A 16733-nucleotide genomic window follows, 5' to 3' on the forward strand; every position below is an offset into this window, starting at 1 on the left:
GATTTTATGTTTGAAAGGGGAGAAACTTTCACCATGTCTTGGACAGGACGTTGTGTCTTCAACGTGGTTCGGAAGGGATGTCTACTGTAGTAGACAGTATTTTTAACACAAAGATTGCAAGAATGCAAGCTGCGCCCACACTCCCTCATCTGGAAGATCTGGTAACAAAAGTGAAGCACGGAAGGAGACAGAATGAAGGCATTGATATGGACCACCCCTGATTGAAACACATTGTAAACCTTCATTAAAATCTATATTTTTCCCTTAAAATCTTCATTCTGTTGCAAGTTCTTTTCCTTTATCTTAGCCAAAGTCCAGGAAGTTGCCTTCTCTCTCCGAGATTTGCAGGGCAGTCATTGAAACAAAGTGCTAATTTTTAAGAAGTTGTGGTGCAAGTACTGTGAATAATATTTAAATGTCATTTTCTTTTAATTATATGTCATTTTTCCATTAAGGGCATTTTAATGATCATTTTAAGTAGTTTCTTAGGTCGTCAAAATCCGCCCCCTAATTATAACAATATGGTATTTCGTGAGATGAATCTAAGGATTCGCCTGATATTACCTATTCGTCTTATAGTTGAGGAAAACGTAGGCAAAAACTGAACCAGACAATTGAGTCACGCTCAAGCGCAGCCTTCCTAAGCTCCCCTTCAATTTATCAGTGTTTACGTGATGGTGAAAGGGGTGAAAATAAGTAATGGAAGATAAAAAATACTACTTAATATTATGCTGTACAGACGATTATCATACTGGAAATTACGTACAGTATTTTTATAGGCAATGCGAAAATACGCAGTTGTGTACGTACAACCTAAGTCCATATTTTAATGAAATGAAAAATTTAAAGCAAGATATCTACAGGATATATTGAAATACTGTCTGTCCTAATGGGAAGAGGATTTCTCGGCAGCCTCCCTAAAATATGAACAGAGAACCTAAGACCGTAGTGTGGTCCTGGCCTATCTGGTACGAAAAAGATGATGATGATGATTATGATGATGATGATGATGATGATACGGTAATTATAAAAGGAAAAGGGAAAACTGAACTATTTGGAGGAAATCCATTACAAAATTACACCACATATCTATCAGGATCTAACACACTACTGAAAACACTCTTGATATTCTTTACAACAGTAAAACCCATACTTTATCCATAACCTGAAAATACGCTGAAAGCGTTACAAAATTCGTACTATTTGTACTGCATAGTTAATCCTTACAGAAACATAGTGGAAACACATCATTATTAATTTTAATCAATTATACAGCAGCCATTTTCTCGAAAAATAATTCACTTAATAATACAAACTACCTAGATCTTCGCATAATACATTTCATACGTTTCGCAACAATTCAATTCCTTTGCCATGCTGTGAATTATAATCATTGATTACTACCCTGGTTTTTGAAAAACATATATAAATTAATATGCTCCCCAAACAAGATGAACGTTTGTTTTCTAGATTCAACACAAAACCAGTGATTCACTCACGAATCATAAATATGTTTATGTCAAGGGATTAAATAATCTTATAACAACAAAATTTTCACAAAGGATAGTGATTACCTAGGTTGATCTAGGAACTTCAAGGACCCATAAAATTCGCAGCGAGAAGTACAAATAATTTTGTAAATAATAATCATTTCTCTGAAATATAGGGATTCAGAGATATATATATATACTGGAACGCTCATTTCATTGTATGCAAGAAACAAACAAAATCGCTAGAATTGGTTTAGAGTTCTTGGTCATTTTCTGTTTTTGATTTAAAATAAAAACTAAGAACTTTTACTAAAAATGATTAAAGTTTACATTCCATGTGCACCATTCTCGAATAAGTTGAATGGTTTGTGCTACAGATGAATAAATTCCAATAATTTAGGACTAATCGTTGTAGACAGGCAAGATATAGGCCAAAGTCATAACCAAAATCACTTTTTTTCGGACAAGGGGGATGCTGAAAACGTGTATTTGCGCGAAAATATCGAAATCTATTTTTTTTTCAGCATCAGAATATCTTCCCTAACGACAAAGTAAAAGTGAAAAGGATTTAAGGGATGTAATCTGAAAATTGGGTCTTCTCAGATCATGCCGAACTCTAATTCTATCCACGGGATATAAAATATAAAATGAGAATTATGTTAAATTTCGACGAAACAAGAAAGGAATAGGATAGATTCGAATGTGAAAAACAAGTACTGTATAACCGCAACTATCACCACTACAAATATCCAGCATTGACTACTCGTAGACGACGACGCCGCCGACTCCGGCGCCGCCGCCGCCGCCGCCGCCACCACCACCACCACCACCACCACCACCCCCCAGAATTTGCTCTTAATGGGTTGGGGAAAACTCCGGGAAAAAACCTCAACCACATAACTTGTCCCAACCATGATTTGAAGCCGGGCCCGCTAGTTTCACGGTCAGACGTGCTAACCGTTATTCCACAGCGGTGGACAGGAGCTTTTGCAACCAAAAAATGTAGGAATTACATACATACATGCATACCCATATACACCTAATGGTTTTGCCGAAAATAGCCATTGAGGTAGTAAAACCGTACATTTTGATTACAGCAATCGCTTAACCTCTTATAGGCCTACTTTTAGCTGCTGTGAACCAAACTCAACCTCATCCGCTGGCAAAGGTACGAATAATTTAAGATCAGCTGATTTAAAAGAGTTATTCTCTTTGCTTGATCTGTACATTTCTAAAGAAATCAGTACTACAGTTATTTTTGTTATGTAGTTCCCCTGACGCATTTGAGACGTATCAACTGTCACACTGCTAGATTCTCCGGCATCACCTGGGTTCAAGAAACGTCTATGTTACTGTTCAAACTCGCTGATTTTTACATTCACAGATATTACGATCTTCTAAATGAAACAATACCGAGCATGATGGTACACGTCCACCTTGTATTCGGGAGGTCCGGGGTTCGATCCCAGGGACTGGCTATCCTAACTTGGGATTTCCGTGGTTTCCCAGTCTCTCCAGGCAAATGCTGGAACGGTATCAATGAGAAGGTCCACGGCCAGCATCCTTCCCAATCCTACAGTCCTTCATATCATTTCGATGTCATCACACTTTCCGCGACAGATCAGTCATCTATCAGAGAAGTATCGCAACTGGTTGAGTGTCCTTCCCTCTAGTGGGAGGCAAACGGATGAGTGGAAAAAGTCCAACAAACGAACTGAAACTAAATCAAGCAAAGAAAACAGGACGAATTGCTATTTTGAATCGTCAAATTACGATGTAAATAAGGAAATAACAAAGTATACTGTTCTTGTTTCTTCATTACTTCCCGTAAAAATAAAGACAATGTCCTTAACTCTGTATAAACTGAACAGAGAGGCAGCAGCTTCGGAGAGCCGCCTGTAGAGCGATCTGAAAACAGAAGAAGTAACGGGATGATGAATGAAAGGATGATAGGGAAGGCTCGCTAACTCCGATCCCGGCGGGCCCGGGTTCGATTCCCGGTCAGGACGAGTTGTCTGGGTGAGGTTTTTTTCCGGGATTTTTCCCTCACTCCTATGGATGAATATCAGGTAAATTTATCAGGCGATTGGAACACCACTCATCTTCGCCACTTCCTTTCCTCCCCTATCATCCTTTCATTCATCATCCCGTTACTTCTTTTGGTTTTCAGATCGGTCTACAGACGGCCCTCCGAAGCTGCTGGCTCTCGACCGGCCTCCGTGGATTGTATTCATATGATGATGGATAGCTTCTGCAACGGAACCCGGGGCAGACCTTCTCGGGGGAGAACTTTCGCCTCGGACCGTTAAGGGGGCCTTGCCGAAGCAGGAGTGGTACGTGGACTCTGTTGGCTGTAGGGACCGGTCGTTCAGGGGGTCAAGTGATTAGGTCGGTGCGCGTAGAGGATCGGTGGGCACGCAACTCATCCCATACAGGGCGGTGTACAATAGACCTCAGGTCGTAGTGTGTGGGATGTTCCCTTCCTCCCTCCTAACAAAAAAAAAAAAAAAAAAGAAGCTGAGTTGCATTTTCATTAGATTGCCCTACGAGAAAAAGGAAATCATAAAGGCCCTATAGATGTTTTTTTTTTTTTCGGAACAAGGACGATTCTTACATTAGTATTGCATTAGAAGCCATTCACATCCTCATCGGAGTGCTCAAACATATCTTACTTAGGCCGTTATTAATTTCAAGCAGGATAATGGCTTTTAAATTTTTATTCTCAGCGGATAAGTAAAGAAAGAGAATGAAGAAGATAACACGTCTTTAAAAGGTATCAATGTATTCACTTACATTATTGATGGTAATAAAACCAAAACAATGCCCCAGTTTCTGACAAGAATCATACAAGATTTAGCCTACCTTTCTGCAAGTGCACGAAAAAAATACATATGATGCAAAGTTGCACATAGTGTGTCTCAACTTATTACAAATTGCAGTAATGTGCTCTTTAGCAATATCACTGTTAAAACACATAAATAATTGCATATGTACATGCATGCATGGATGCAGGCATACATACATTACATTGCATGCATAGGTACATTACATTAAATATATTGTATTGCATGTGTTACTTTGCACTGCATTGCATTAATTTGCATTGCATTGCATTACATCACATTACATAGCCTACATAGGCTACAATACATACGAACACAATACACATTAGTTCAAATTTCATAACACGTAATACACAGAAGTCTCCATACATAGAAACATATTAGTTTATACTTCGTGTTGCAGGTAACTAGGAAAGATGATATTGGGTAAGAAATACCTCATGAAATTATCTTGCTGCCGAGAGGAGGCTGAGGAATTTAACAGGTAGAATCCAGAGTACAGTGAGATAGCACACGATACTGTGACAAAGTTGATCAGCAAATTTCGTGAAGTCCGGTTTTCACATAAGGTACTGTATGGTGACCGTACGGGTACGTGTCGTGTCCTCAAAGATAAGTATGCAATAATCTCCATTTTAACTATATTGACAAGCTGTTTTCGGTTGTCACATAGGAAGTGCGCAGACTGTACTGTCTGGAATCATTTGGGAAGACGATTTCGGTCCCGTGATCCCCGGTGGTTACGACACAGTACAGCTCATTCATTATGTCCACACACTCCCCCACTCTTCCTATAGAGCTGCGCACGAGATCGGATGAGTCTACTTATGAATTATAGGGGAATAGTTTAGCCTTTGCCTTGAACTCGGTAGACACACACCCGACTTCCCTTCTACTCCTACCCCCTCTACAGAAACGTTGTCCTCCTACTGCGCATCGCGATTGTCTTGACAAAATGCATGAGCTGTACGCGCACAGTCCTCTATGTGAAAACGTTGTGCGAGACAGACCGTCTTCAGGTAACTTCGGGTTTAGCACCAGACATCTGGAACTTCCGAAGCTTCCATATTGCATTTCTCTATTGTTCTGTTATCTATTAATCGAACTCCTTGTTTCCCCTTCGTTCCAAAACGGCAAGCTGGAACTCTGGACTTAAAGAACAAGTTAATAATACTCGTGCAAGAGCATGATCACTTTACTGAATCATCTTTTAAGCAAAAAAAGATGGTATGGAACTCCCTCTCCTCATCACGTACCATCCACAAATCATGGATCCATACATATTTCCTCTTTTATCGCGTTTGTAACACAAGGTAGGACGCACAAGCTATGATGTCTTATTCGACTGTATCCATGACTACAACTAGCCAAGAAGAACAAGAGGCGTATGTAAATTGCAAAATATGAGAACAAACTGTCCACGTACAGTCACCACACAGTCCCTCATATGAAAACCGACGACACACGACACAGTCCCCGTGTAGAGTCACTGCACAGTACCCTATGTGAAAACCGGCCTTTAGTCTGGCAGCGTCGCGGATCTCCCCAGGAGTGGTTACCCGCTACCATTTACCAATGAGTGAAATTCAAATTCATAATGGCAACGGTTACCGGTACCAAAAGTACTCAGAAGAGCATTCGACGTTTGTCTTTACAGAGCGGTGTTAGCCGGAGCAGCATTCATCGCATACTGGATACAAAGCCGACAATATAGAAGTGCTGCATCACATAACCGAAGATAATCCAAAGCGCCGGGTTTAATTTCGCAAGTGGGCCAGAGAACATGTGGCAGTTGAAGAGAATTTCTCAGCGGAATTCTCTACTCTGATGAGGAGTGCTTTTACCTCAATAGGGAGGTAAATAGTCGAAATGTTTGGTACTTAAGTAATAACCACCCTCGCTGGTTCACGCAGAACAAAATCAAGCAAAGCGTGAACATCATAATTTGGTTTAGGACGTGAGAGACGCACATCGGTTCCATCTTCATTTAAAGAATCCTAACAGGTGTCAGGTACAAGAAGATGCTGGAAATCACTGTTATGCCAATGGTTTTGAATGATGAACAGCAATTCCAAGCGTTCTTTCAACAAGATGAGGCACCATCACATTACGGTATAGTGCAGACACTTCCAACTCAATGCTAGCGACATTCTCTCGTTCTCCGTAGCAATCCAGGTAGACTCTCGGAGCAGACCGCAACGCCAGACCCCATCGAAGCAGTGGTGTATGGCAAATCAGTTTAACTCAGCGTTTACAGTACCTAATAATCATATATTACTATTTTAGGAACGAGATAGGTACACGCCACTATACCTGAATAATTTTGGCATCTTTATGATATATTTAATGTACTCTAAGTTCACGTGGACTTCTTTTCAGATTAAACTATAGTCCTGGGCGGCTTGGCCTTTTACTAAAAACCCTTTGTGTCAACCCAAGCTAAATGCACTTATTTAGTAATTAGGCATATCTTACTTTTGTAGAAAGTCACCTGATATAACCTCGTTATCAGAACTATATGTATTTAAATAATTTTATACCTTATTTTCTACGTTGAAGATATAAATGAAAATGCAAGTACTTGCACCAACCTGAAATTTCTGCATAGTGCTCCAAAATAACTATTTCTGTTGGAAGTGAAGTTGATTTATCAGCTCATAATCCTAGTACAGAAAGATTGAGGAAATTAAAATAACTTAAAAAAACAGCATGTACAAAGTAAAGCATCCTCATTGTCATCTATAGGACAAAACAGTCGTGATATTCACCTTGCTGGTGGAAATAGCAACCAATTAAAAATTAATATTTGTTTTTTAACTACCATAAAGATTTAGCAAACACTGTGAAAATTCAAGTGGATTTACGGGATCGTAGCAAGAAAGGAATGTGATACCCAAAGGAAATGAAAACTGTGGCTCTAACGATGTTTTTAAGTCCTAATGTTTGTAAGTTTATGCAGTACTACAATTGTCTACAATGTGCTTAAGACAAATGACAGGAAAATGGCAGTTCTCTCCTGCCTCAAATGAATTTATATTTTCTGGTATAAAGTTGAAAATGAGTAATTTAAGTAAGATAGAGAAATATTGCCCTAATTTCAAATAAAATGTCATTTTTTACTTCATATCGAATGGTGAAATAGTAGGCTTAGGTAAATGAAATGTATAATCTATATAAATAATTTTGAATAATTTCGAGGGAAAAATTGTTCCGGGGCCGGGTATCGAACCCGGGACCTTTGGTTTAACGTACCAACGCTCTACCAACTGAGCTACCCGGGAACTCTACCAGACACCGATCCAATTTTTCCCTCTATATCCACAGACCTCAAAGTGGGCTGACAACCGTCAAGCAACCAACGGTGAGTGCACACTATCTCTGTGTGACTTAAATTGTGGTTTTCTGTTAACGAACAGTGACGTGTATTATGCAAATCAAACTTTCAGGTATAACTCCCTGTTGATTTGTATAATCTATGTTTAGTATGAATTGGTAGATCTACAATGTAGATTTATATATATATATATATATATATATATATATATATATATATATATATATATATATATTTGTAGTTGCTTCATAGATGAATGGGAATTTTAAAAAAAAATGAGACAAAAGGCATTGCCCATTAAGTATGGTATTCCTTGTATACCGTATATAATATAATATGTAAATATAATTTTAGTACCGCTACTACCACTACCACTACTACCACCACTACCATTACTACTGTATTTTATATTATGTATAATAAGTCTAATTCTGTACTTAATGCTTTTTTTCAGTTTTGTATTTCTTTGTATTACTAGTATTATACCAGCACAGTTCCAGCACGGCTTCATAATAATCAAAGGAACCGATATCTACTTTCCTCTCTGTATATTACTTATTCTCTACATTACAATATTAGACCTATACATTCAACCAGAACTAGTAGCTCTGACAATCCTCGATCCGCCACAGTTCCGATCTCGGCTCAGACTGTTTCTCCGGGCCTCTTCTCCGAGAGGAAAAGAGTGCTCCGACTTCACAACTCGACCAGTTATGACTGGTATAGTGGTACGAAACTGATTAGGCCAGCGTTGGATACTGGTACAATTTTATAATATTCAGACGTTACTAACAAGTCAGACTTGAGAAACTAGTATGTGTATCTTACTGAATCCTCGTTAACTGCTAACAAGTAAGACCTTTAAAGTAAATATGAATTTGCGTAAATAATAATTGTTTTCAGTCAATACATCAAACACAGTCTTCTCACAAATTACGAGTAGTACTGAAGCAATACGCTCATTCATAAATTGTGAACTCGTAGACTCAGTGCATCTACAACAAAGCCTATACCTGCACAAAGACTCTAGACCAGGTATGCTCAAAATTGTAAAAGCGCCGATTACACGGCTGATGCTGCACTACATAACATACACAGTGTACGAACTGGGCTCCGCAACTACATTGCAGCACCGCCCGTGGCATCGCTCTCACTGTGTTACAAATACGGATAATAAACTGGATTTGAAAAAGGAAATATTCAGTTATTACATTATTTATTATATTTTATACATTTATGATACTATTATATCATAGATAATGTTATTTTCATATTCCACATTCAACATGTGTAGGCCTATTCTTTTCTGCAAGTAATCGGAAATATATTTCCAACGAATTTACTGCAATGCACAAAAGATTCTCATCTGTTAATCGGGATCTATGTTTGAATTTTTGGATTTAGCAACCTTCATTCTCGAAAATAATTGTTTGCACATATACTGTATTTCGAGTGACAGCGAATAAGCTCATCTTGAAATATTGCGTTTTGTTCATTTTTGAATATTTCTATGCTTGGCAAGTCATATTCTCCGCATTTAGTTCTGAATTCTACGTGACTTTGTAAATGAATTAACTCGTCCTGGAACTGCACTCTCACGGATTGTACTCAATTTACTTGTAAGGGTTAATAAAAAGATTAATATCACTTTCCATACGACTAAAATCATTAAATCTATGTTCTGTGAATTCACATTTGAGCTGTTCCAGTACAGAGATGTAATTAACTATATTTTGTTCAGGCACCATAGATTTCTTTACAAGTTCACTATCCGTGAAGGGTTTTTAGTGCCTTAGCTAATTCCCAACATACTACACAACTTGCTCCTAAACATAGACTTTGAATTGTTCGACTCTCTTCAATGTTTGGCCTATGATGAAGTGCTTTCAATTCTTGAAACTGTAGTGCACGTTGCACCCCTGAAAAATTATTTTATCATAACATGTATTTCTGTTGGAATAAAATCATGAACAATAACAATAATTGTAGTAATAATAATAATAATAATAATAATAATAATAATGTTGATATATGAATACATATTACAGAAAACAGCTTCCATTTCATTTCGTCATGTTCTGGTTGGCAGAGCGTATAATGTTTTATGTTGCTCAGTAGTATTCCTGACAATACCTTACAACATAGTAAACACTTTACGTTTTCACAACAAAAATAGTCTTCCTCCCACAATGTACGGAATGATCGTTTGCTTACAGAATGTTTTGACTGTGTCATTATCCCGCAATGTTCGTACGTTTACTAAGTACTTGAACTACCTTCTGCAGTCATCCGTCGAGCTTCGAACGAGGAACAGCACGCAGTACATTCGAAGGTTGTGATTACAGAAGGTAATCGGGAGTCAGAGAATGGGCATACCTGCTCTAGATAGTCTAGATTCAATGAAATTTAATTCTAACGTAATATTAATGCTTCAAGACATTGCTTTTAAAATCCGTCCATTTTACTCGCTGATCTGGTTTCTCCTAATTAAGAACACAGTAAATTATAATTTAAAACATACTTTCTGTGACTGACTGGGTACTTCGTGCCTAGATAGGACGTCAGTACTTCCACACTATAAAATGGGAAATTAATCCGAAGATATTTCGGAAGAAATGCAGCTTCAAATGCAATTTTACACGTTTCATAGATCTGTTTATGTTATCTGAAGGTAACAGAGGCTCAGATATAGACCTATTACGTAAAAACCATTCAAGCAAGTCACAAATATACAAAAGGAAGTTTCGATTATTATATTTATGATTACTCTGTGTGTGTATGTGTGTGTGCACGGATTGTTGGAGTGCCACACTTTTGAACACACATTTTCCTACCAATCCTGGATACTTCGGAGACAAGACATCGAAAAACAAATAAATAAAATGAGAAAAGAAAGAAATATAAAAGTATCACAATAGGCAGTCACAGACCTAAAAGGGAATAAAGGCTCTCACCATTTTATAGCAGTTATGTCACTATGAAATAATAGGGACTAATAATAGGTTTAGTTTTGTAAAAATCTTAAACTTCTAATAGAGTATAATTTTTCACTTCCTGCTAAAGGAGTAAAATAGGCATTTGTACTAACTTCCTAAGTCTAGTTATGACATGGCGGGAAATCCAAGTCCCTATAAGTATACTGTACTCGTATAATGCAATTCAAAACCCCAAAAAAGTTATCAGTATAGTCCAAAACCACAAAAAAAAAAGAAGATACATAATGTACGAAAAATGATGCCACAGAACCTAAACCTTTACATTTACCCATCATGTCAAAATGGACAAGTATTTTTTTTTTCATGGGTAAATGTATTTTACCTAATGAATTTCATATAAGTAGCATACTTAATATTTATTAACAGGGGCCTCACTTCAGTTTTTGCTGGGGGGGGGAGAGTTTTTAGGAAATACGTATGAAGTATATCGCGCTGCGTATTCCCTTCCTATTTCCTCTGAAATGAACTGTTTTCCATAACGTAAACTAAAGAAAACTAGACCATAAAAAACTTAAAGCACGATATCAGATGCACTGAACGTATTTTTGAAGTTCATTATTTTAAGTCACAAATAGGCCTGATATCATAGTTTAATTTCGTTTGTTTCATGAGCAAGTTTACCCTACTTTCTAGTACATTTCCAGTTTTCACACGTTCTAGTTTTAACTTCTTATCCTACTTACTATACGATATGTAATTTATATGCACTTGCTGTTAATATAACGTAGGTGCGAACAAATAAACACACACAATTTTATTGATAATGAAATTTTAATTATAAGTAACAAAAAAAATGTACAGTACTTTTATTTACAATAGGTAACAACCACTAATGTAGCAAAGGGTAACTAACGCCTCGGTTTTACTCGTATTTGAGCAAAGACATTAACTAGTTCGTCTTTTATTTCTTAAGGGTTTATAAATGTGGAATATTTTGTTAAAAGTATAGTTTCTCACATCTTTTTCTCTAGTAGTACTACTCAATTATTTAATTTTCTTTATGCCATCCTAGCATTATAAACAGGCTGTTACTACATCGAATATCGTTCATAATTGGCTTATTATGGCACATATCTACAAAAACAATGACGTATTCGCTTATGACGTAATACCGGAACGCTTTGATCAAGACTAATGCATCTCGTCTGAATATCTTCTATGCGCCGTGTAACAAGAAATGAAATGCAGGACACAAGGTAACGTATTTTCCAATCTTTAACAATTTTGTATCACTTTTGTAATATCACATAAAACAGTTCTGTGGTTCAGATAAACTATATTAACAAAATAAAGGAACATTTTGTAACATAACCTGCAAAGTCATCCATTCCTCTTTACCCAATAGTAATTGCCAGACGCAACTTATCAATACGAACTTCTGAAGACAAATATTGTCAGCTATGGAACCCAAGTTTCTTTCATAGTTTTCCTACAATTTATAATGCTAATATCCCATAAAGTGTTGTATCCAACTCGTGGATAAACTTATTATGTCATTCGTGAAAATTGTCATTCACTCATGCCACAATCATCAAGATTATCCACTTGTTGCAAAATTAACTATTATCTTACTCAGCAGAGGGGGCAATTATTTCCTCTGCTCCTCCCTCTAAATAACGCCTCTATTTATTAATCTTTTCCATTATTCCTAATACTATATTGTGACTATGACTGACTATGATTTTCAACAGAGTGGACATCATCATAAAGACGCGCACCACATGTTAAGCAACAAGAATTGTGTTGGTAGACACAACTACGTAGACCAGCGCGCAAACCTGTAATCATTAAATAAGTAAAATCCAATAACTGGCTCTAAATACTCATGTTTGGGCTCACGAGAGAGGAGTACTAAGTTCGCTTGAAGATCAATGTATGAGCTGAAATCATAAATACTGTAATAAGCTCATCATAGACCGATACATATCTTCAGCTCGAAGCCCTCACCAGGAAGATAGACATCCTGTTTCTCGAGGAAGATCTGTTGTGCTGCCAGGCAACATTTGCACCAAATGCTCCTACCGGTCGGGCTGGAGTGGGGATTACGTCATTTGTCTTGAGTCTCTTGAAGAGTACAAATCTGCTCCTGTGAAGTACGGTTTACTCTAGATATTGTAATATAACCCTGTTCTATTCCTACTACGTGAGAGTATTTCGGGTCAATCTTAAAGTGTAAAATGGCCTACCTCTCTTTAGGCTTCTCGTTATTAGTTAGTGGGTGTGGAATAATGACGTCATGCGAGACTCGAGAACTAAAACGCTAAGTTTTGAATGTTGCCTACTTATAGAACATGGGTGTCCAAACGCCTATAGAACAAGGAGATATTGCACGTCAAGCATGCTCTGCTAAGGTCAGTAACTCTCCACATAAAATAGGAAAAACAACCTTTAAGAATATGCACTGCGGGTTGCTTATGCCAGAAGTTACCTCGTACGAGTTACAATTGGACATCTATGCTATAGAACAGTGGTCGTCAGCACTCGCTGAAATGTGCAAAGGGTACGTGGTGCCGTCCCGTGTACACCGTCGTGCAGCAGGACGAGGTAGAGAGCATACCCGCTAGCAGCTACGAGTGCACTATGGTACACTGTGTTCTCCGCGGGTAAGGGATGCTAGCCCCAGGATGCTCTGTGCTGATGACCCCTGCTATAGAAGATGTTCTTTAGGCTGTTTGAGTATGTGGTATTACTATGACCAGGACGAATAGAATAGTGTACGCACTCTGTGAGTTGACAAGGATCCGCCGCAACGAGGCGCTGTTACTGCTATGAGCCTGACTCTGAAGGAGTCCACAGTACTTGTTGAATGTAGTCCTTTTTAAAAGCAAATTTCTTCCATTTAACCCGGCTATTCGTAACTTAAGAAATATCTTTAGAGTCTCTTATTCACAATTAATAGTCTTCTATCAGGTAATACTATCATGAACATTCGTAACAGAAAGTACAATGGGATCTGAAACGTTGTAAAAGCAATATTATAAGTTCAGCATTTAAATAATCTTTTCGTAACAAGCTGCGAATTCAGGGACAGAAAACCCTATAAAATGTTAGTAAATAAAGAGTTGAATGATATTTTACGTGCCTATAAATGAATTAAATTACTCACCATGATTAGTTGCCTGCTACCTTTGAGAGTTTGCGAAATGTCTTGGCGGATTTACGAGCTTGTAATTATCTTCGAATTTCCTTTGTCCTGAAGAAGAACCGGCACTTTAAATAGTGGTAGACTAATATAATATCCATGATATGTTCTCTGCATCAACCTACTTCCGAAGACTGGATCGAAAGAGCGTCAATGGTGTCAAGATAGAAGATGTCATCCTACATTGCACTTGCTGAGCTAATCTTTTCTTTAATTTTCAATTCTGTTTGAATAAGTACGTCATACACAGCTTGGGAGGGATGGGTTAAAAAACTGACGTTCCTACCGGATCGGTAGTCTTCGATTTGGGTGAGAGCTGCACAATGTTTAGATCTATTACATTCCTGTCGAAGGGCACAGAGGGTACACGCAATAAAATTAGAAGAATGATTTACGACATAACCGGCCACATAATACACCAACATCTGTCAATCAACGCAGGAGTGGTATCCACTAACTCGAACACAGCATTTTCCCAGTCTTGACCATGCATTTTTTCATGAATGACATTTTTTTTTCTTTCTACAAACTTCTTAATTGTCTTGTCGCGTAATTCCACATTTCGCGCTAATGTTTCGCATTTGATTCACAAACGATGTGAGTAGTTCATGAGAATTTCCAGCAATACTCTGCGAGGTTACTACTAAGCATTGCTGTAGCAGACGCAAATGTGTTGATTGTAGTTGTGAGACACTGAAGAAAATCAGTAAGGAAGTGATCAGAAAAGTCTTTATAAAGAGCTTTAGCAGGAATGTGTGAATTTAATGCACCGACAGTTTAAATGCCTTGTAAATACTTCAGTGCCCTCACTGCCTTCGAAACCCGATGACCCTATTTCCCGATAAGATTTGAGGCCTTTGTCGACACTGTTGCTGAAGAGTTGGAATGCGAGTCTGGAATCCATCCTCTTAAAGGACGAAGGATCTAAATGAGCTGTTGTCGACTTGGGACAAACCCTAATACCGGCACATCCAGATAAGTCTTCCTTAAAAAAAGTCTCCTATAAAAACTGAAATTGATGTTTTTCTGTTTGCAAGAGAGTTCAATTTTATCATGGAAATAATTATTTCTTATGCATTTCAGTATGTGCACAATATCTGAGAATGGCTGTATCTTTCTTTTTTATAGTCGAACGATTTAGGAATATACATAGCATTATGCTTAAAATTTTTTCCACTGATTTCTAAGACTTCCAGGCCTTTCTATTTGTTTGAATGCCATCACAAGTGAAACAGACTACTCTCGTCCCAACTGCTTCTAATTGTAGTATAACTTGTATAAGAATTTAGCGAGAATATCACCTGGAGTAGCGTTTCTACTAGCGTAAATAGCAATTGGTTGGATCCAATCTTGCATAAATGGCATAAACATCAATACTAATGCATGATTTGCTAATTGATTTTTTTGGACATCAGTCGTGAGATCTCCGAAATCAACAAATACGTCCATTTTAAGGGTAATTATTAAATTGAATGTCTTCTCTGAGTTTGACCTCATCGAATATTATCGCTCCGCAACGTTTATTTTCATATATTTAATCATTTCGGTAAATTAGGAAAAATGTGGGATAGAGCTCCTGGTTGTAATTTTCAACACACTCGCGGTATTGCTGTCTTATGACTTTTTATATTAAAACAGTCTGATTGGTTATTTACCGAAAGCTGCCTATTTTTCCGCGAAATCGCTCTGACCCATTTCCCAAACTTATTTTTTTTTCTTTGGGAGATGAAAAGAAATGCCTTATTACACTATTTCTACTGTATTCCGATCTACAACCCGGAACAAAACAGTAATTATTTAAACCACCACACAATATTCTTTTGTCACTGGTTACTTCAAAGCACAACAAATTGAAGACATCTACACAACTCTCAACAACAAAGCATATTAACAACCCTAAGAAACTTTCATCATTAAACGCGCGAGAAATATATTTTCGAGGTGTCTGACTTCAGACAACAGATGGACCCTAGCGATCGAAGCGTCACTAGTTGTCAGGTCCGCCACCGACAATGAGAAAGCATAGAAGTGCGTACACTATTTCTTCTATTCGTCCTGCTATGACGGCGCATCATAATATTTCAGCATACAGTCCCGCCGAGACCTAAACCGTCATTTCTTTCACTCAGATGTTGTCAAACTGAAGAGGTCCTTTTTATTATCTTCGTCACCATGGTCCCCAGATTTGAATCATTTGGATTTATTTCTCAGGGATCAAATCAAAGAGTTGCTGTGCAGTGAGGCACCGGCAAATGTCACGTGCTCATGTAAATTGTACGCATGTCGTTAATGTGATTATCAGGGAACGGATTTATATGGACTAAAAATATATGAAATATGTAAATATATATGTAGTTATTTTTACCAAAATATGGAATTAAATATGGATTTTTACCAAAATATGGAATTAAATATGGACTTAAAATTATAAAAAAATGACTATGTACGTTAAATATTGGTACATTTTAATCAAACTAAACAAAAAATATAATGGACGTACCTTATCTTCCAATGTAGTTTCAACAAAACACAATTTTTATTGTCTGTTACCATAACAATAGGTTACAAACATTTCTTTCAAGTGCTGAAAAGTGAATCTTCTTCTATTGTCTCTGAGGATAGATTTATACTGACTAAAAGAGCGTTCGACGTCACAAGAAGTAACTGGTACATAATTCAATTTCACAATGTCTGCTGGGGATAAGTCCAAGTTAATCTTCACTGTTGATTCACCACTCATCACAGCAACAACCTTTTGTAGTTCTTCATATCCAGGGTTTTTTGAAAGTACAGTGTCCACCTTAGCTCTTACTGCATCTGCAACTTTACCTCTACCACGATTCAGTTGTTCCACAGTACTATTTATAATTTCAAAACTTTCAGATAGTGAAAGGTGCCTATTTTGGAGACTTTTGAGCGTTTTTATGA

General features: G+C 37.5%; 1 protein-coding gene and 1 non-coding gene across 4 annotated transcripts in view; both read right to left on the reverse strand.

Moving 5' to 3' along the window:
- The window catches only part of Chi (LIM domain-binding protein 2 Chi), a 447709-nt gene that overhangs the window by 220642 nt on the left and 210334 nt on the right, over positions 1-16733 (reverse strand). The window lies entirely within an intron of this gene.
- TRNAN-GUU (transfer RNA asparagine (anticodon GUU)) lies at positions 7542-7614 on the reverse strand. The gene has a single exon. It is a non-coding gene; the product is annotated as a tRNA-Asn (tRNA).

Source organism: Periplaneta americana, chromosome 7, assembly GCF_040183065.1.
Source record: "Periplaneta americana isolate PAMFEO1 chromosome 7, P.americana_PAMFEO1_priV1, whole genome shotgun sequence".
In the NCBI taxonomy this organism is placed as follows: Eukaryota; Metazoa; Arthropoda; class Insecta; order Blattodea; family Blattidae; genus Periplaneta; species Periplaneta americana.